Source organism: Rhincodon typus, chromosome 8 (genome assembly GCF_021869965.1).
Source record: "Rhincodon typus isolate 14 chromosome 8, sRhiTyp1.1, whole genome shotgun sequence".
NCBI classification, from domain to species: Eukaryota; Metazoa; Chordata; class Chondrichthyes; order Orectolobiformes; family Rhincodontidae; genus Rhincodon; species Rhincodon typus.
In genome coordinates, this window is record NC_063339.1 from 88,652,928 (window position 1) to 88,669,408 (window position 16,481).

At 42.4% G+C, this 16,481-nt stretch overlaps 1 long non-coding RNA gene across 3 annotated transcripts; it reads left to right on the forward strand.

Annotated features, from left to right (window-relative positions):
• The first annotated feature begins 9,062 nt into the window (after nucleotides 1-9,062).
• Nucleotides 9,063-16,299, forward strand: LOC125483681. 3 transcript variants are annotated; one of them, XR_007262626.1, is made up of 4 exons: nucleotides 9,063-9,164; nucleotides 9,546-9,604; nucleotides 12,929-13,095; nucleotides 16,261-16,299. It is a non-coding gene; the product is annotated as an uncharacterized LOC125483681 (long non-coding RNA). The 3 variants fall into 3 exon arrangements; XR_007262624.1 differs by having other exon boundaries at nucleotides 9,546-9,658; nucleotides 16,106-16,293; XR_007262625.1 differs by having other exon boundaries at nucleotides 16,106-16,293.
• The last annotated feature ends 182 nt before the right edge of the window (nucleotides 16,300-16,481 follow it).

The following is a 16,481-nucleotide window of genomic DNA, read 5'->3' on the forward strand; positions in this document are numbered from 1 at the left end:
AACAGAAGTTGCTGGAATAACAAGTTGTAGAACTGGATGAAGACAGCAGGCCAAGCAGCATCAGAGGAGCAGGAAAGCTGACGTTTGGGGTCTGGACCCTTCTTCAGAAATGCTGTTCCATTGGGTACCATTGGATACCATTTGTACCGTTAGATCTGGGAACCATTGTTAATTCTGACCTGCCCTGATCTACATGTGAATCCATACTATAACAACGATCTCGATTCTTAACCATCCTCTGGGCAGTTAGAACGGATGATAAGTGTTTACTGAGATTGTGATGCCATGATACCATGAACAAACAAACAAAAAAAAAAATCCAATTACTGCAGTTATTTGTGAACTGCTGGTGTTTCAATAAGCTAGATGACTGAGTGAGTTTTTTCCCACACTCAGAGGAAGTTAATGACCTCTTCCCAGTGTGCATTTGCTGGTGTACAATGAGGGTTGATGATGTCCTGAACCCAACCCCACAGTGAGAGCACCTGAACAGTCTCTCTTCAGTGTGAATGCTTTGATGGTACATGAGTCGACTTGAGATTTTATTGCACTTCCCACAATCTGCATATTTAAAGGGTCTCTCTTCGGAGTGAATGTGTTGGTGTTTTCAACAGGCTGGATGACCAGGAGAAATCCTTCCCACACTCGGAGCAGGTGAATGGTCTCTCCCCAGTGCAGACTCGCTGTTGTGTCAGCAGGTGGGATGACTGAATGAATTCCTTGCCACACTCACAGCAGGGAAACAGCCTCTTTCCAGTGTGAAACTGCTGGTGAATGCCTTCTCACACACGAAGCAGGTGAACAGTCTCTTCCTGGTGTGATTGCGCCGATGTGTTTGCAGCTTGGATGGGGAATTGAAACTCCTCCCACAGTCCCCACGGATCCACAGTTTCTTGTCAGTGTGGCATTGCTTTCATTTCAAAAAGTCAGATGATTGCCTGAAGTATCTTCCACAGACTGAACCTATGCACAGTTTATCTTCACTGTGAATGGTCCATCCAGCTTCCACATTCAAAATCTGATGATATTCAGCTTATATTAAAATGAAGCAATTCTGTCAGATCCTTTCTCTCGACTGCACATCCTCAAATTCCAAAACAATCTGGAACTGATCAGAAAGAAAAGGAAAGGAGCATAAGATAACACACAAAAAGAAAGGTGGCTTGTGAAATCAAGGTGAATGATCTGGTAATTTATGGGGCTGGCACAGGGGAATAATGACCGTAAAAGCTGCCGTCTCGTCATCAAATCACCAACTAATTCAGTCATGTTCATCAGGGATAGGAACCTGTCGTCCAGTCAGGATCTACGGAAGACTCTGACCTCAATGGGAAGAAAGAGAGCACTGGGCAGGGGCTAAGGACAATCCAAGCTTTCAGTGGGAGAGGCTGCAGCCTCTATATAGCTACCTGAAGGGCATCCTTTCTTGGTCGTTTGTTCAGAGCAATTAAATAAGAGCCTGCTTTAAGGAATCATGCAAATCAGTTACTTGCCAGCTTTTGTGGTGCAATTGGTCAGTTCTTGCGGCTCGTAAGCGCGAGATTGGTGGGTCGAGGCCACAAAGGCAGGGGCAAGTGCTATTCTCACTCGACTTGTTCCGTTTGTGTGATACAGTTCTGGGTTTTTAATACAGTCAGGGTAATGCTCCCCAAACGGAAATCTTATCCAGTGAGTAACCACAAAGGCATTTTGACGTTGTTTGAATGGCTAACGTAAAGAGCTGTGGATGTTGGGAATCTGAAACAAAAACAGAAACTGCTGGAGAAACTCAGCAGGTTTGGCACTGCCTGTGGGGGAAAACAGATCTGAAACGTTAACCCTGATTCTCTGCCCACAGATGCTGCCAGATCTGCCGAGTTTTTCTGGCAATTTATGTTTTTACTTTTAAATGAATGCATATTCCACTTATTGGGATGAAACACCATATACAGAATTTACACCCACCATATACAGAATTTAACCCTATCAAAATCTGTGAAGTTATTGGATTCAAAGAAACCCAGTAATGAGTCACTCTTCTTCAGCTCCGCAGGGAAAGAGACCTGGAAAGGCGAGTGGGTCGTGCACTGCTGCAGTCGTCACTGAGTGGTAAAGGAGATGGAGTTTGAAACCCATTGGGGTGTCCCTGGGCAGTTTCGAACCCTGCCGACTATGGTTGAGCGCTGAAGGCAAATCGGAAGGGAGTTTGCTTCCCGCCTCCTTGCTTGCAACAGGAATCACAGAAAGGGTGGGAAAAAAGCATTTCATCCAGATCACGAATGGTGAGAATATGGAACTCCCTGCCTGTTGGAGTGGAACACCATTGGAGTTGAGACGTGTTTAGATGAACACTTGAGGTTGTGAACGAAGTGCTGGGAAATGAGACGAGAATACTCAGGGTCTTGAGTTCAACTGCTGCAGACCTGAAGGGTCTTTCTTCAGTGCTGGAGATCTCAGTTTGTGAAGAAACGGGACAATACACTCTTGTCTGTCAGGCACGTTATCTATTAAGATTGGTAGTAACTGGCACTGCGCATATTCCTGGAATCAGTATATGGGAGAATGAAGAAAATGCAATACTGGTGTTTCTTTAGCCAGCCATGCGCAAACTCATTGCTTCTCAGTGGCTTGTCTTACAATCCCTGGCCCTGCTTTCCAGGTAAAGATTGGCTTCACGATCTGCCTGCATTCGTACCACGCAGTTCATTGAGCTAGGAGCTGGAAGTGAGACAGGGACAGAAGCAGACAGAGATGCGACATGAAAGTGTTTAGAGTTTGCCTCATGTTATGAATTTGGGCAGAGTAATTGTGAAGTGGAAGGCAGGAAGCTAAAATGGGTGGTTCTTTTGAGATTTTTGCTTTATCTGCACTTAGAAATTAAAAAAAAAATCTGTCTGTGAGCAGCAGCTGAAGTTGCCAGTACAGAGAGCCTCATAAAGTGAAACAAATGTATCAAAGCCTTCCAGTTGGCAGGAAAACAGCAGTCTTGCTTGAATTCGGTCAACAAATTTGAAATAGGCCAATTAATTTAAACGAAGCCCCTAGATACAGGAAGCCAATTGAATTTAAACCTGATGATGTTTACAACCTGAAACCAATCACATGATAAGAATTTAATGATGTCATAATGGGTATATATGACGAGGGCATTTGGAAAATCGAAGTGAGACTGTCATCTGCCAGAGTTAGCACCATTCAGCTCTCAGAGAAAGAACATCGAATTCATCAAAAGTACCTCAGCATTTCAGCTCAAAGTCCTTATTGAATAAATTATAGAGATAAAACATTCCTGACAGCAGAATTAATGGAAGAAAGGCGTTTGTGAAGAGAGCAGAGACCACAGAATATTCCAGAAGACAGTCTGTGCGAACTTGGGGAGATTAAGTTATAAATAATTTATTGCTTCTTATTAATTGAGTTTATATTAATGGGACCTGTTTTTATTTAAACAGCATTGTGGTAGTATTTAGACCATTTAGGGATTAGTTAGCAGTCTGTGAATTGTCGGTTTGTTAGTAATTTTGTTAATTTGTTCATTGTTGGGTTAAATAAATGAATTGCTTCTTGTTACTTGTAAAGAGATCAAGAATGTTCTTTCTGTTAAATATTCTTTTAATAGATTATGAGGGGAAAGACAAGCTTCTCTGGGTGTTCAGGGAGTAATTATTAGACGGAAACCTCTGCTCCTGTCATAACAGATCGGGGTTTGTGTTTTAGTTTAATTATCAGAGGGGTTTGGCCATTCCATGTCGTAAAACATTATGTCAGTTGTCTTTAGTGAGGGATGTCTGCTGGGCGATGTCCTGTCAGATTCCCAGGAGCTGCAGTGATTGGGTCAGTGAATTGTCACAATTGAAAGTTGATCATGAGCAGCTTGTGGGACGATTTCAGCTCAACTGTCTATTTCACATCCCAGATCACGGTAACGGTTCTCAATGTCCGGAAAAGTCACTTATGTTCCACCTAAAGCTGCCTTTTGTCAGCTAAACGTGTGTGTGGGGATGGAGAGTGGATGTGAGGCACGTGGACCGTGTATAATCCTGAGGCCTCTGTCACACTCAGGGATGTGTCCGTGTTTCTCCCTCTTTGGGTGGAAATGAGGATGAGTTCCTCAAGGGGGTATTAACACTGTTTTACAATCTCAAACTTCAGTCCCCTTGGTTCTCATTTGACATTACAGGGATAAGCTCATTGTCATTTGCCGTTGAAACGTCAGAGCATGCAAGACTATGGGCCAAATGCTAAAAACTGGGATGAGAACAGATGGGAGTTTGATAATCTGCGCTGACACGATGGGCCGAATGGTCGTCTTCTACGCTGTAAAAATTCAAGGATGGAGAAACTGATCTGCAGTGAACATGGTCACAAATGAAATGCAAAACCAGTGTCATTGCGAAAACGCACCACACCTTCTGTCCCTTTCACTGGTGGTCTTGTGGATAAGATTCGGCCCACTCGTCGCCCTGGCCCAGCTTCGATTCCTAGTCAGGGAATAAATACTCTGATGTATTATTTTATCGTGGTGAGAGCACTTCTTAACTGGGAGATGGAAGGTGAACTGTTTAGTCCCAGACATGACTCAGATTAAAATAAAACAAAGAACTGTGGAAATATAACACAAAAAAAGAAATTGATATGGAAGCTCAGCAGGTCTGGCAGCATCTGTGTAGAGAAAGAGTTAACGTATCAGGTCCTGTGACTGTTCGTCAGACTCAGGTTACATATGCATTTCTGTCGTATAATGCCGGGTTAAATTATTGGCTTTATCTATCAAATCAACATATTACTCAAAATTGCTCTCTCTCATTAGCTTACAACCGTCAACTTTTCAACTTCAAAGGGATTTCATTGGCTCTAATTCTGTTTCCGTTCCCCTAGGTGGTGAAAGACTCTGCTTAAATGGTTCCTTTTTCTTTTCCTTTGTGTCAATTCGCAGTCATGTTGAATGGAGAATTGGTTCTTTCAGTGTCTACCTCAATTTGTGTCTCTATTTGTCTCTCTTTGTCTCTGTGTATCCACCTCACCCCCTTTCACGTTCTCCGACTCTCCTTCTGTCAATATCCCTGATTTCCCATTCCTGCCCTGTGTAAAGTCAGAAATTTGAAGATAATTTGAGAGTGCAGCTGCTGGGAGGCTTTTTTCTCCTGGCTGGAGTGTCTAGAACTGTGCTCACATTCCCTGGATAATGTGTCTGTCACGTAGGACGGAGATAACGAGACATTTCTTCTCTCAAAAAATTATGAATCTTTAGAATTCGAAATAAAGTTCCGAATCTGTCAGAAAAAAAAAAGTCCACCACAATTATAGGATTATAGTGATGTCTTTCCTGTTGGTGTAAACTGAATGAATGGCGACAGCAGAGAATGAGGGTGATCAGCTCATTCTGTCTGTGGCATTACCACAACATTCCCCGCTAAATCTGCAGTTTATTCTGCCTCACCTCTTTATTCCTGCCAAACTGGGAACGAAGGGCTGAGAATAGAAGAAAAGGAGAAGCAGACGTGCTTGTGGAACAGCAGAAAAGAACTTCATGATAATCTAGCAGAAAAAGAGGAGATGCTGAAGCAGCCTCCTGACAACAAATGAGTTTTCTTAGCTGGTAAAATTCACCGCTTCACTAAGCGGGAACCATTGAAGTGAAACAGTGACGGTGATTATCTTTGCTTGTTTTTCACCTTGTGTCCACCAAACTATTGCTGCTCATGTCCCTGTTAACACCACAACCCTGCCACATGTAAGCATTGTGCATACATGGGTCCAGTGGCACAATGGATAACGTATCTAACTACAAATCAGGTGATTGTACATTCGACTCCTACCTGACTCAAGTGTAATTCACAAATTATTTACACTTCCAAATTAATCTTCCTCATTGCCCTGAAACTGAGATGAGCTTTGAATTCCTGACCTGCTGGAACAAGAATCCTTTCAATGTCTCACATCAGTAAATGTCACCAAGAATATCAGAAGAGGGGAAGCTGAAGTCGTCTCCCAAGCTGCCGGGAATGGAAAGGAAACAAAACAAAAAATGAAACCAGTCTCAACTTTGTGAGTCTTTGGGAAGCTGAATCAGAGGAGAATGAAGGTGAACTTTCCAACTCTGCAGAGACAGTCGAGGAAGCTTCCCCTTCTTTAAGAGGCTGGGACATTGACTCTGATGTTCACGGGGACATTAACTGACCTGAGACACTGAAAGGATTCCCGTCAGAGACTGCTGTGTGTTTGATTTTGTTACTGTCAGGAACAATAAATCCTGATCCCCTGACCGGAAATCAAACCCTGGCCACGGCAGTGAGAGCACCAAGTTACAACCACTAGACTAAAAGCGATGATAGTGGAAATCAATGTTTTTTTTTCTTACTGACACAGCATTTGGCCTTGTTACTGAGTTTATACAGCATGGAAAGAGGCCCATCATCCCAGTTTCCAGCATTTAGCCTGTAGGCTTGTATGCTCTGACATTTCAAGCATTCATCTCAACGATATTTGCTTATAACGTTTTAATCTCAAGCGGCACAAAGAATGGGACTGAGATTTGAGATAGTAAAATTGTATTCACGTCCCCTCGGGGAATTGAACCTCATTTTCATCCACAGAGGGAAACTCATGGACACACCGCCCCAAGAGTGACAGCGGCCTCAGGAGAGACCAAGCCGCAGAAAGCAAGGCTTTCACCCATCTGTTTTTTATCGTCCCATTTTAGACTTCAAAACCAGAGTCTGGTTACAGTAAAGAAAGAAGGCATTTGGCCACTCCCCTGTCTGTGTTCGTCCCTCATTGTTTCCCCGTTACCCTGCAGTTTATACTGCCTAACCTCATTCTCCCTGCTAAACTGGAACATTGCTCATCTCAGCTCATTCCTGTCCTGCCGAAAGATCTTCCTCAAGTACCTGGAAAGACAAAAAGGAATGTGGTATTTCAAACGCCTTTCTGGCTGGTTGAGGAAATGGCATGGTGATGTTAACGCTATTTCCTCAGAAACAATTTGAAACTACTTTAAAAAGCTACTTTGGTTGGTTCCAGCAAGTGGCAAAAATTCTCTCAGGCCCCAGAAAGAATCGAACTCAAGACCACTGAGCAAACCACCAAACCACCAAACTGAATTAGAAACTGCAATGTAGAAGATGACTGGATAGCCTGTGCATCATATACCAAGACAATGTAACAAATCCGTTGCAGAGCTGAGGGGGATCATGTGCAGAAGGATAGGAGAATGCACTGCCAAATCAGACAGTGTCCAGGGTGATATGAACAGAGATCTGCCCTGGTTGTCTCGTGAAGAGGATTCAGTGCCTTCACTGCCATGGCCTGTTAATAGTTGACATTTACACTAATAAATATAAAATACTGACTAATCTTTAGCTGCAGAATTATGTCATTGACCAGTCAGAATCGCTTCACTTCAGGTTACTGTTCCACATCAGCAATGTCAGCTGCAATTGCCTGACGTGCAATCGGATTAAAACAAGGAGAGAGGGGAGGTCAGGAAAAGTGAAGGGCCACGGTGGTTTGTGAGAGCTGACTGTAGGCCTAATGGAGCCAGTCCCAATGTGGGTTCTGAAGACTGGTTTTCACTGTTTACCCTGGTACACAAATCACTCCGGATCAATCAACCACAATGACTCTCCTTTGTGTGTTGCCCTTTGCACGTCTCACCTTGGTTGAGTGCCCAGAGGGGATCCATGCATGTTAACTTGGCAAATTTCGCTTAAGTCAGATTTATAGTCTCGTATTAAGAGCATAAACTTTCGGAGCTGAAAGAGATCATCCCCATTCAGTTTGCCCCGCCATTTACTGATCTTGTGTCTGATATCATAATCCTGAACGGCACTTTCTTGCTTTTCCGCATAACCATTGATACCTTTAGTGATTAAAAATATGTTGATCTCACCATTGAATACACTTAATGACCCAGACCTGACAACCCTCTGCTGTAAGGAATTCCACCAATTCACTACCATCTGAGAGAATAAATGCTTCCTCATCTGTCTTAAATGTGCGACACACATTCTGATATTAAGCACTCTGGTACAAGATTGCCCAAACGGAAAGCCAATATTTTTGTGTCCGACATGTTAAATCTCAAAGAAACCTGTATGTTTTAATAATTATTTTTTGTAGTATTGTGTCTGAGCACGTGAAGTCAATGGATTTCAGCACTTTTCTCTTGTTTAGTTTCATCCTTGACGTAAGACTTTCACTGATTCTGACAGAGCTGTCCCCTTTATGCATTTTAATGTCAGGAATTCATGTTCATTCAAGAGTTTGGACAGGAACAATAAAATCCTCATTCCTATTTGGGAATCAAACTGAGAACACAGCAGTTGCAATGCTGAATCCCAAAAAGGAAGGTGCACACAATCCTTGCAAATTTTTGCCTTGCTACTGCTTTTGACCTTTTGTTTCAGTTGCAAAATGATAGTCAGTGAGATTTTAACACCACAGAGAGAGACTTTTCAGCCCATTATATCAATGCCAGTCATCAAACATCTCATTTCTAAACCCAGTTTCCTGCACTTGGCCCATTGCCTCATTTGCTCTGACGTTTCAAGTGCTCATCCAAATAGGTAGTCAATGTTTTGAGGGCATCAGTGGAACTTTCTTCAGCAAACGACAGGAAACATTGTTGTTTGCTGCAACAGGAAATCTATGTTTTCCTCTTTGAAGACAGTTATATAAGCCAAACTCTTTGTTGGAGCTACTTGCTCGTTTTCCTCATGATGCCAAGTGTATTTTAAATCCCACACCGAGTGAGTTTGCCACTAATGACTCTCGCTTTCCAATCTCTCTGCTGACATGAGGTGTGGTGTCTCTCAGGTTAATCCACCACCAGTTTTGGCTCTGTAATGAGAAAGCAGCCCTGTGATCCAGAATGAGTATGGCGACTCAGTGTCAGAATTTGTGATATTGGATCCCTGGGATGCAAACGTTTTATACTCTATTAAATGTATTATATATGTAAGATTTCCTGATCCGAAGTAACAAGAAAGATTCCCTATACATATTACAACAAATAAAATTAAATCTTTACAATAGTGGGCACTTAACCCAGAATTCCGAGCGCTATGCACAGCATTGCTTATCACTGCGCAGGCTCAGTATGTTTCTGCGTGTCAACAGTCTAGAACATGCACAGTCGGAGCGATCCTGAGGAGCAGTCGTTCTTTTCTTTGGCTCCACAAAAGGTAACAATGATACGGAACGGAGGAGGCGATAGACCGGGTGGTAAACAGGGAGGCTTTCTAAACACTTCGTGGATGCGGCAGATCCCGCATAAAGAAATTATCTGTCACCGTTTTACAAAACGGGCCAAATCGAGGCTCCCTCTCAACGGCAGGCCGTGGGTAACGGCCGCCATCTTTGTAGGTGGTTAAAGGGCAGCAGGTCGCATGTGCGGTCACCCCGGGCCAGGGAAGAGAATGTTGTTAATGTCTCTCCTGGACTGACAGGAATTGAGTTTATAAACTGTTTTACAGGGAGCGTTTACACACAGCAAACTCCAAATCAAACATATATTCCCTTCTTTTTAAATTTTGTCCCGGACTGACTGTAATTTTATTTTACAGCATGTTAGAAGAGGATTTGCAGATCGGAAACTCAAACCAAATGATACAACAAGATCTAAGTGAGCCACATTATTATTCATTCATTCAGTACTGGATATTATTGGCCTTTGAATGTAAGTGTTAAGTAAGATAAAAGTAACATCAAATTCCTTCCAGTAACTATTGCCCATTATCTTAAATCTGTGTCTTTCATAGTTTTACTACCAGTGAAAATGAACAGCTGCTTTTTATCTACCTTGTTTAAACCTATCATAAACCCAGACACTTTATCAAATTTCAGCTTAATCTCTTTTGCTCTGTGCAGAACAACTTCAACCTGTTTCTCCAACCTGACCCCACCACTAATTTCCCTCAGTTCTTGAGCCATTCTGATTCATCTGCTTTCAAATCTCTCCTCAGACCCTCCCATCCTTCATGGAGATTACCTGTTTGTGCAAATGCTTTGTGTTCAAGTGGGTGATGCTATGACACAAGGGTAATTGCTCAGTGACATCACCCTGATTGCCAGGTATTTCCTGAGGTGAGAGTTTACTGTGACCCCAGTACTTCAGACTCTGGCATTTGATTTTACAGTTGAACACAATGAAATTATTTCAATATTTTTAATCAGTAATCTACACAACTCGGCTTCTCATGCTGTTGTCAGTTATCTGACTCTGGGGGTAATGCAACTAATTTTATCATCCCCTCGTTAGGTGGCTGGTGTCAAAAACTCCTTTATAGCACCATCCATTGTGCTGGTTCATCTGTGCTCTGCCTGATCAACTCTGTGATTGTCTAACCTGCTCTGTCTCCTACAATGTGTCTAACTGTCTTCGGTATTTTACTGTTACTTCCATTGACTCTCTAAATGAGGTTTTTACAGCTTAAAGTTGCCTGACCATTTATTGATGGCAATTATCTTCCCTTAGTATCTCTCACAATGCTGTTTGGTAAGGAGTTATTCACCAAGTGATGACGAAGGGATTGTGATATGTGTCCAAACCAATGGCAATTAATTAGTATTAATATAGTGCCCTTCACATAATGGAAACGTCTAAACTGTTCCTTGGGAGTGTTATCATGCAAGTTTTGACCCGAGACACATAATGAAATAATAGAGAAGTGACAAAATGTTTTATGGTCAAATAAGTTGTTTTCAACCAGTATTTTAAAGCACAAAACTGACAACAAGAGACGGAGAGGTTTAATGAGGAAATTTCACAGTTTGTGGCCTTGGCAGCTAAAGGTAGAGGGCACCAAATGTGGGACAGTTAAAATCTAGACTGCTGAGGAGGTTGAAATTCGTAGTAATACATAAATCTCAAAGGGAATTTTTAAAAATTAGTTCTCATGGGGTAGTGGGCACCGCTGGCTGGATAAGCAATTACTGGCCCACCTTAATGGCCCTTGAGAGGGCTGGAGGACATTACAGAGATAGATAGAATGGACATGATCAAGAGATTTCAACAGAGGGATGAAATGTTTAAAATTTAGCTGCGTGAGCTCAGTGTGGTGGGTGAACCAGACTTGGTGAATATACTCTCGCGAGTAGCAGAGTTTTGGATGACCTCAGGATTACGTCACTTGGTGAATAACATGCAACTCCTTGCATTACGGTACTATGGGACCTTGTGTGTGAAGATAAAGCTGCTAAGACAGCATCCCATGGTTGGGAGAATGGGCAGTGGTAAAAACCTCATTTCGATACAGTCAGTGAAAGGAAAAATAAAACACTGAACAAAGCCCAAGTACACCAATTAAAAGAGGCAGCGGAAGTTAGACTAGTGCAGAGTGGGGAATGTGAGAGGAAGGTGGGGAGTACATCAGGATAGATAAATCCAGAGGTAACAAAGGAATTGATAAGAGCTTCAGCAGCAGATGAGCAGAGACGAGGAGGAGTTGGGTGATGTTACTGAAGTGGAAGTGGGTAGTCTTGGTGATGATGGGGATATTTGATTGAAAACTCATCTCTGGGTGAAATATTTCACCATGGTTATGACATTTTTGGTTCAGACTCAGGCAGTTACCATGGAGGAGTCAGGATGGTGCGTGACTTGGAGGGAGCTTGGAGGCGGTGGTGTTCACATCCACCTGCCACCATGCTCCTTCTCAATGGTGGAGACTGAGTGTTTGGGAGATTCTGGCAAAGTTCTGGTCAAATTGTAGGTCTAAAATCCATCTTCTTCATTCCCTATCTTCACATAGAAACCAGAGTCTTGTGAGAGATTCTCTCTCACTCTTTTTTGTTTTTTTTTATTTGACATCAATTTCACAGGATATTAGGAGGGGAGGATTTACAAACCAACCATTACACCATGATCTGATGGAATCACCCATTTTGTCACAAACGGGTAAATTTTTTAACGTGGAAGGAAAATACTCCGTTCACAGTGGAGAGAAACTGTATCGGTGTTGTGTGTATGGACAAGGCTCCAGCCAATCATCAGACCTCAGAATCCACAATGTCAGCACACTGGGAAGAAGCTGTGGAAATGTGGGGATTATAGGGAGGAATTCATTTCCTCATCTGACTAGAAAACTCATTGCAGTCACACCACTAACAGACCATTCACCTGCTCAGTGTATGGGAAGGGATTCACTCAGTCATCCAACCTGCTGCAACACCCGTTTGTTCACACTGAGGGGAGATCATTTCAATGCCTGAACTCTGATGAAGGCTCCCGACCCAAAATGTCAACTTTTCTGATGCTGCCTGACCAGCTGTGTTCCTCCAGCTCCACACTGCACCGACAATTCCTTGAACCTCGTTTGGTATTTTGTTGGTATTTCTGCTGATTGTGTCCAAATTAGGTATCCATTCCTGCCCATCTCTAGTTACATGCTGCTGATTTTCCAGCTTTATCTTCCCATGGTCAGGAATTTTGTGTTCTGCACTGGGGATCATTTCTGTTTCTGAGCTAATATTGACTATCAAAAACTTGTTATGACGTAAGGATAGCAATGCAAAACAAATTAGTCTCAGAGCGAAATTGACAATATTGAAAATTGCCCAAATTCTCCTGACCAGATTTTGTGAATAACTCATCTTGGACATCAAGTTTCATGAAAGAAGAAATAAGAATATCTTGAGCAAAATAAACACAATCAACGAGGCAGTCGAATCAATATGTGATTTAAACGCAACCTTCTTCATTTATCACCTCCACTATCACTGATTTCACAGGCACACATATGGCACACATATTAAGCAGAAAATAAAATTAATGTCAGTTCAATTAAACAGTTTCAAACAATGGACATCAAGCCTTTGTGCAATCCTTGGATAATGAGTTGTTCACGGACACGTAAATGTTCATCAAATTTCAAAGTCAGCAGTGAATGTAACAGTTTTGGCAAATTTCCCTAAATATTCTCTTATTTCCTATGTTGCCTTTTGTCAGTGCATTCAACAATCTGATAACTGGATAGAAATTGAGAGATCGAGCAGCCCGTCCAAAAGCTTCCAAAATCATTCTGCTCTTCCTTGACCTTCTTGAACTGCTACAGTCCGTGTGGTGAAGCTCTTCGCAGATTGCTGTTCGCTAAGGAGTTTCAGGATTTTAGTTGGGTTAGTTACAGTTGTTTTGTTTTAATATCCCACATTTAACAGAATAGAAACTTGGAAAATAGCAACTTGAGTAGGCTATTGTGACATTTGATCTGCTGTATTATTTAGTGTGATCATGGCTGATTGTTCAACTCGTAGCCTGTTCCCACTTTAGGCCCATATCATTTGATCGCTTTAACCCTCAGAACGATATGTTCCTCTTGGCTTTAACTGCTTTCAATGGCAGCACATTCCACAAGCTTACCAGTCTCTGAGAAAAGAAATCTTCCCTCATCTTGGTCCTAAACAGCGTAACCTATATCCTTAATCCACGATCCCCTGGTTCTGGAATTCCTCGTCATTGACAGCCTCCTTCCTGTATTTAACTTATTAGTCCTGTTAGAATTTTGTTGATTTCTGTGAGATCTTCCCGCAAAATTCTAAACCCCAGATCATCCTATCTGATCTATTCTGTCATAATATGTCAGTCCTGCCATCCCAGGAATCAGTCTGGTAAACCTTAATTGGACAGCCTCCATAGCCAGAACATCCTTAGTCAGATAAGTATTCCAAAACTGCACACAATGCCCCAAGTGCGGTCTCACTGAGACATCCCTGTTCCTGTTCTCGCTATGAAGCATTTGCTGCCTTCATTTCCTGCCTCTACGTGCATGCTTACATTGAGCGACTTGTGTACAAGGACAAACAGGTCTCAGTTCTCATTTCGCTTTTCTAAATCCAAGCTGACTGACTCTGACGCTGTCCAATCCTGTTACTGTTTTCCAGTGTTGGACTAACTGGTCTATAAGTCCATGTTTTCTCTCCTCCTCCTTTTTTACGTATTGGCTTACATTAGCTCCCCTGCAATCCATAGGAGCTGTTCCAGAGTCTATAGCATTATGAAAGACCCATTAATTTCCTCAATTTAGATTCAAGCCCCAAGTTTCAGAATGCATCCGCCAACTCTCAGGCTACTTTGTTAAGTACTCTGGGGCATATATTATCAGGTGCTGGGATTTGTTGGCTTTTAATCCCATTAATTTTCCCAACATCATTTCCCTATTAATACTGATTTCCTTCACTTCGTGCCTCTCGTGTTCCCCAGCATTTTAGGGATATTATTGATGCCATGATTTGTGATGACAGAACCAAAATATGTAGTTAATTGGTCTGTTCATCTCTTTATTCCACATTCTAACTTCCCCTGTTCCTGATTGTAAGGGACTTGTTTTCATTATCTTTTTTTCTCTCTTTATATCCCTTTTGGCGCTTTTACAATTAGTTTGTGTGTTCCCCGCAAGCTTAACTTTAGACTTTATTTTTCCCTTCTTAACCAATCCCTTGATCCTCTTTCGCTGACATCTGAACTGCTCCCAGTTTTCAGGTCTGCAGCTCTTTTTAGCCAATTTTTACGCTCTTCCTTGGATCCAGTACTATCCCTAATATCCCTTCTTAGCCAAGAAAGGGCCATCGTTCCCGTTTTATTTTGTGCCAGACAGGAATGAACAACAGTTGCAGTTCCTCCAGGTGCTCAAGTGCTTTCTAAATTTTTGTTAACCCCCTTAAAGCTTACGTTCCTCAAGTTATTGCAGCCTGTATGCGCCTCATAACACTGTAATTTCCTCTATTTAGATGTTGGCCCCTTGTCTCAGAATCATCTCTGTTACTCTCCATCTTCATGAATAGGTCTTTACTTTTCCACAAGGGGCCTTTCACAGCCAGATTGCCAATTAATCCGTTTTCATTACAAAATTAAAGAGACGAGTAATGTGGTAACCCTGAGGTTAAAGCATCACCTCAGGCAATGGGCATGGTTAAGATGGTGGGACCTTCGTGGTGACCTCAGCTGTTACAGGAATTGGGCACGTGTTGCCAGTGTCACTCTGTCTCTCAAACCAGCTGTCCAGCCAACTGAGCTGACCCACCCCTGACCATTACACAATACACCATTGATGATGGCCTGGCCTCTCTTTGGGTACTCAATATATCGATCCAGAAAACCATCTCATACACACTGTAGGAATTTCTCCACTATGGTATTGTTCCTGATTTGATTTACTCAATGTATATGCTGAGTGAAGTCACCCATAATAACAATAAGAGCACAAAATATAGGAGCAGAATTAGGCTGTTTGGTCATTTGGCCAATCAAGACTGCTCCATAATTTGATTGTGACTGATATGTTTCTCAACCCCATTCTCCTGCCTTCTCACATAACCATTGGTCCCATTAGCAAGCAAGAACCTTTTTTGTCTCTGTCATAAATACACTCAATTACTGGGCCCCCACAACCCTCTACGACAGTGAATTCCACTGAATCACCACCCTGTGGCTGAAGAAATTCCTCCTCATCTCAGTTCTAAAGGGTCATCCATTTGCTGACAGGCTGTGCCCTCAGGTTCTAGTCTCTCCTACCAGTTGAAACATCTCCATGTCCATCTATCCATGCCTCAGCATTCTGAAAATTTCAAACACATAGAGCCACAGAGTCTGATAGCACGGAAGCAGACCAATCAGCCCAACCAGTCCATGCTGACCATGTTCCAAAACTGATGTAGTCCCATCTGCCTGCCCATAGCCCATGGCTGTCTGAATATTTCTTAATTATGTATTATCCAAATGTCTTTGAAATGTTGTAAACTGTACCTGTATCCACCACTTCCTCTGGAAGTTCATTTCATAGACGAACCACACTCTTGGAAAAAATAATGTTTGCCCCTCATGCCTTTTTTCAATCTTTCACCTGTCACTTTGAAAATATGCCCCTAGTCTTGAAATCCCGTGGGAAAAGACACCTGCCATTCACCTTACCTGTACTCCTCAAGGGCAGGACATAATTAATGGTAGGGCCCGAGGTACCTTTGTACTTAAGATGGTGCCATAAGTGGCAACTTGTAAACTTTTCACTGTATTCATGTGAGTACATGTGACAATAAAGCTAATTCCATTTGATTAAATATATGCCCCTGGTCTTGAAATCCCCACCCCAGAGAAAGGACACCTGCCATTCAACTTATCTTTCCCCCTCAGGATTTTACAAACGTCTGTAAGGTCAACCTCAATGTGCCACACTCCTGTGAAAGGAGTCCCAGCCTGTCTTTATGACTCCATACCTCCATTTCAGCAACATCCTTGGAAATCTCATCTGAAGTCTCTCCAACTTGATAATATCCTTGCTATAACAGGACAACCAGAACTGGGCACAGTACTCCAGAAGAAGCCTCACTGTTGTCCTGTACAACCTCAACATGACATCCCAACTTCTGTACACAATGGTCTGAGCAATGAAGGTGAGCACACTAAACACGTTCTCAACCATCCTGTCTATATGTGATAACAAGGTGTAGAGCTGGATGAACACAGCAGGCCAAGCACCATCATAGGAGCAGGAAGGCTGACGTTTCGG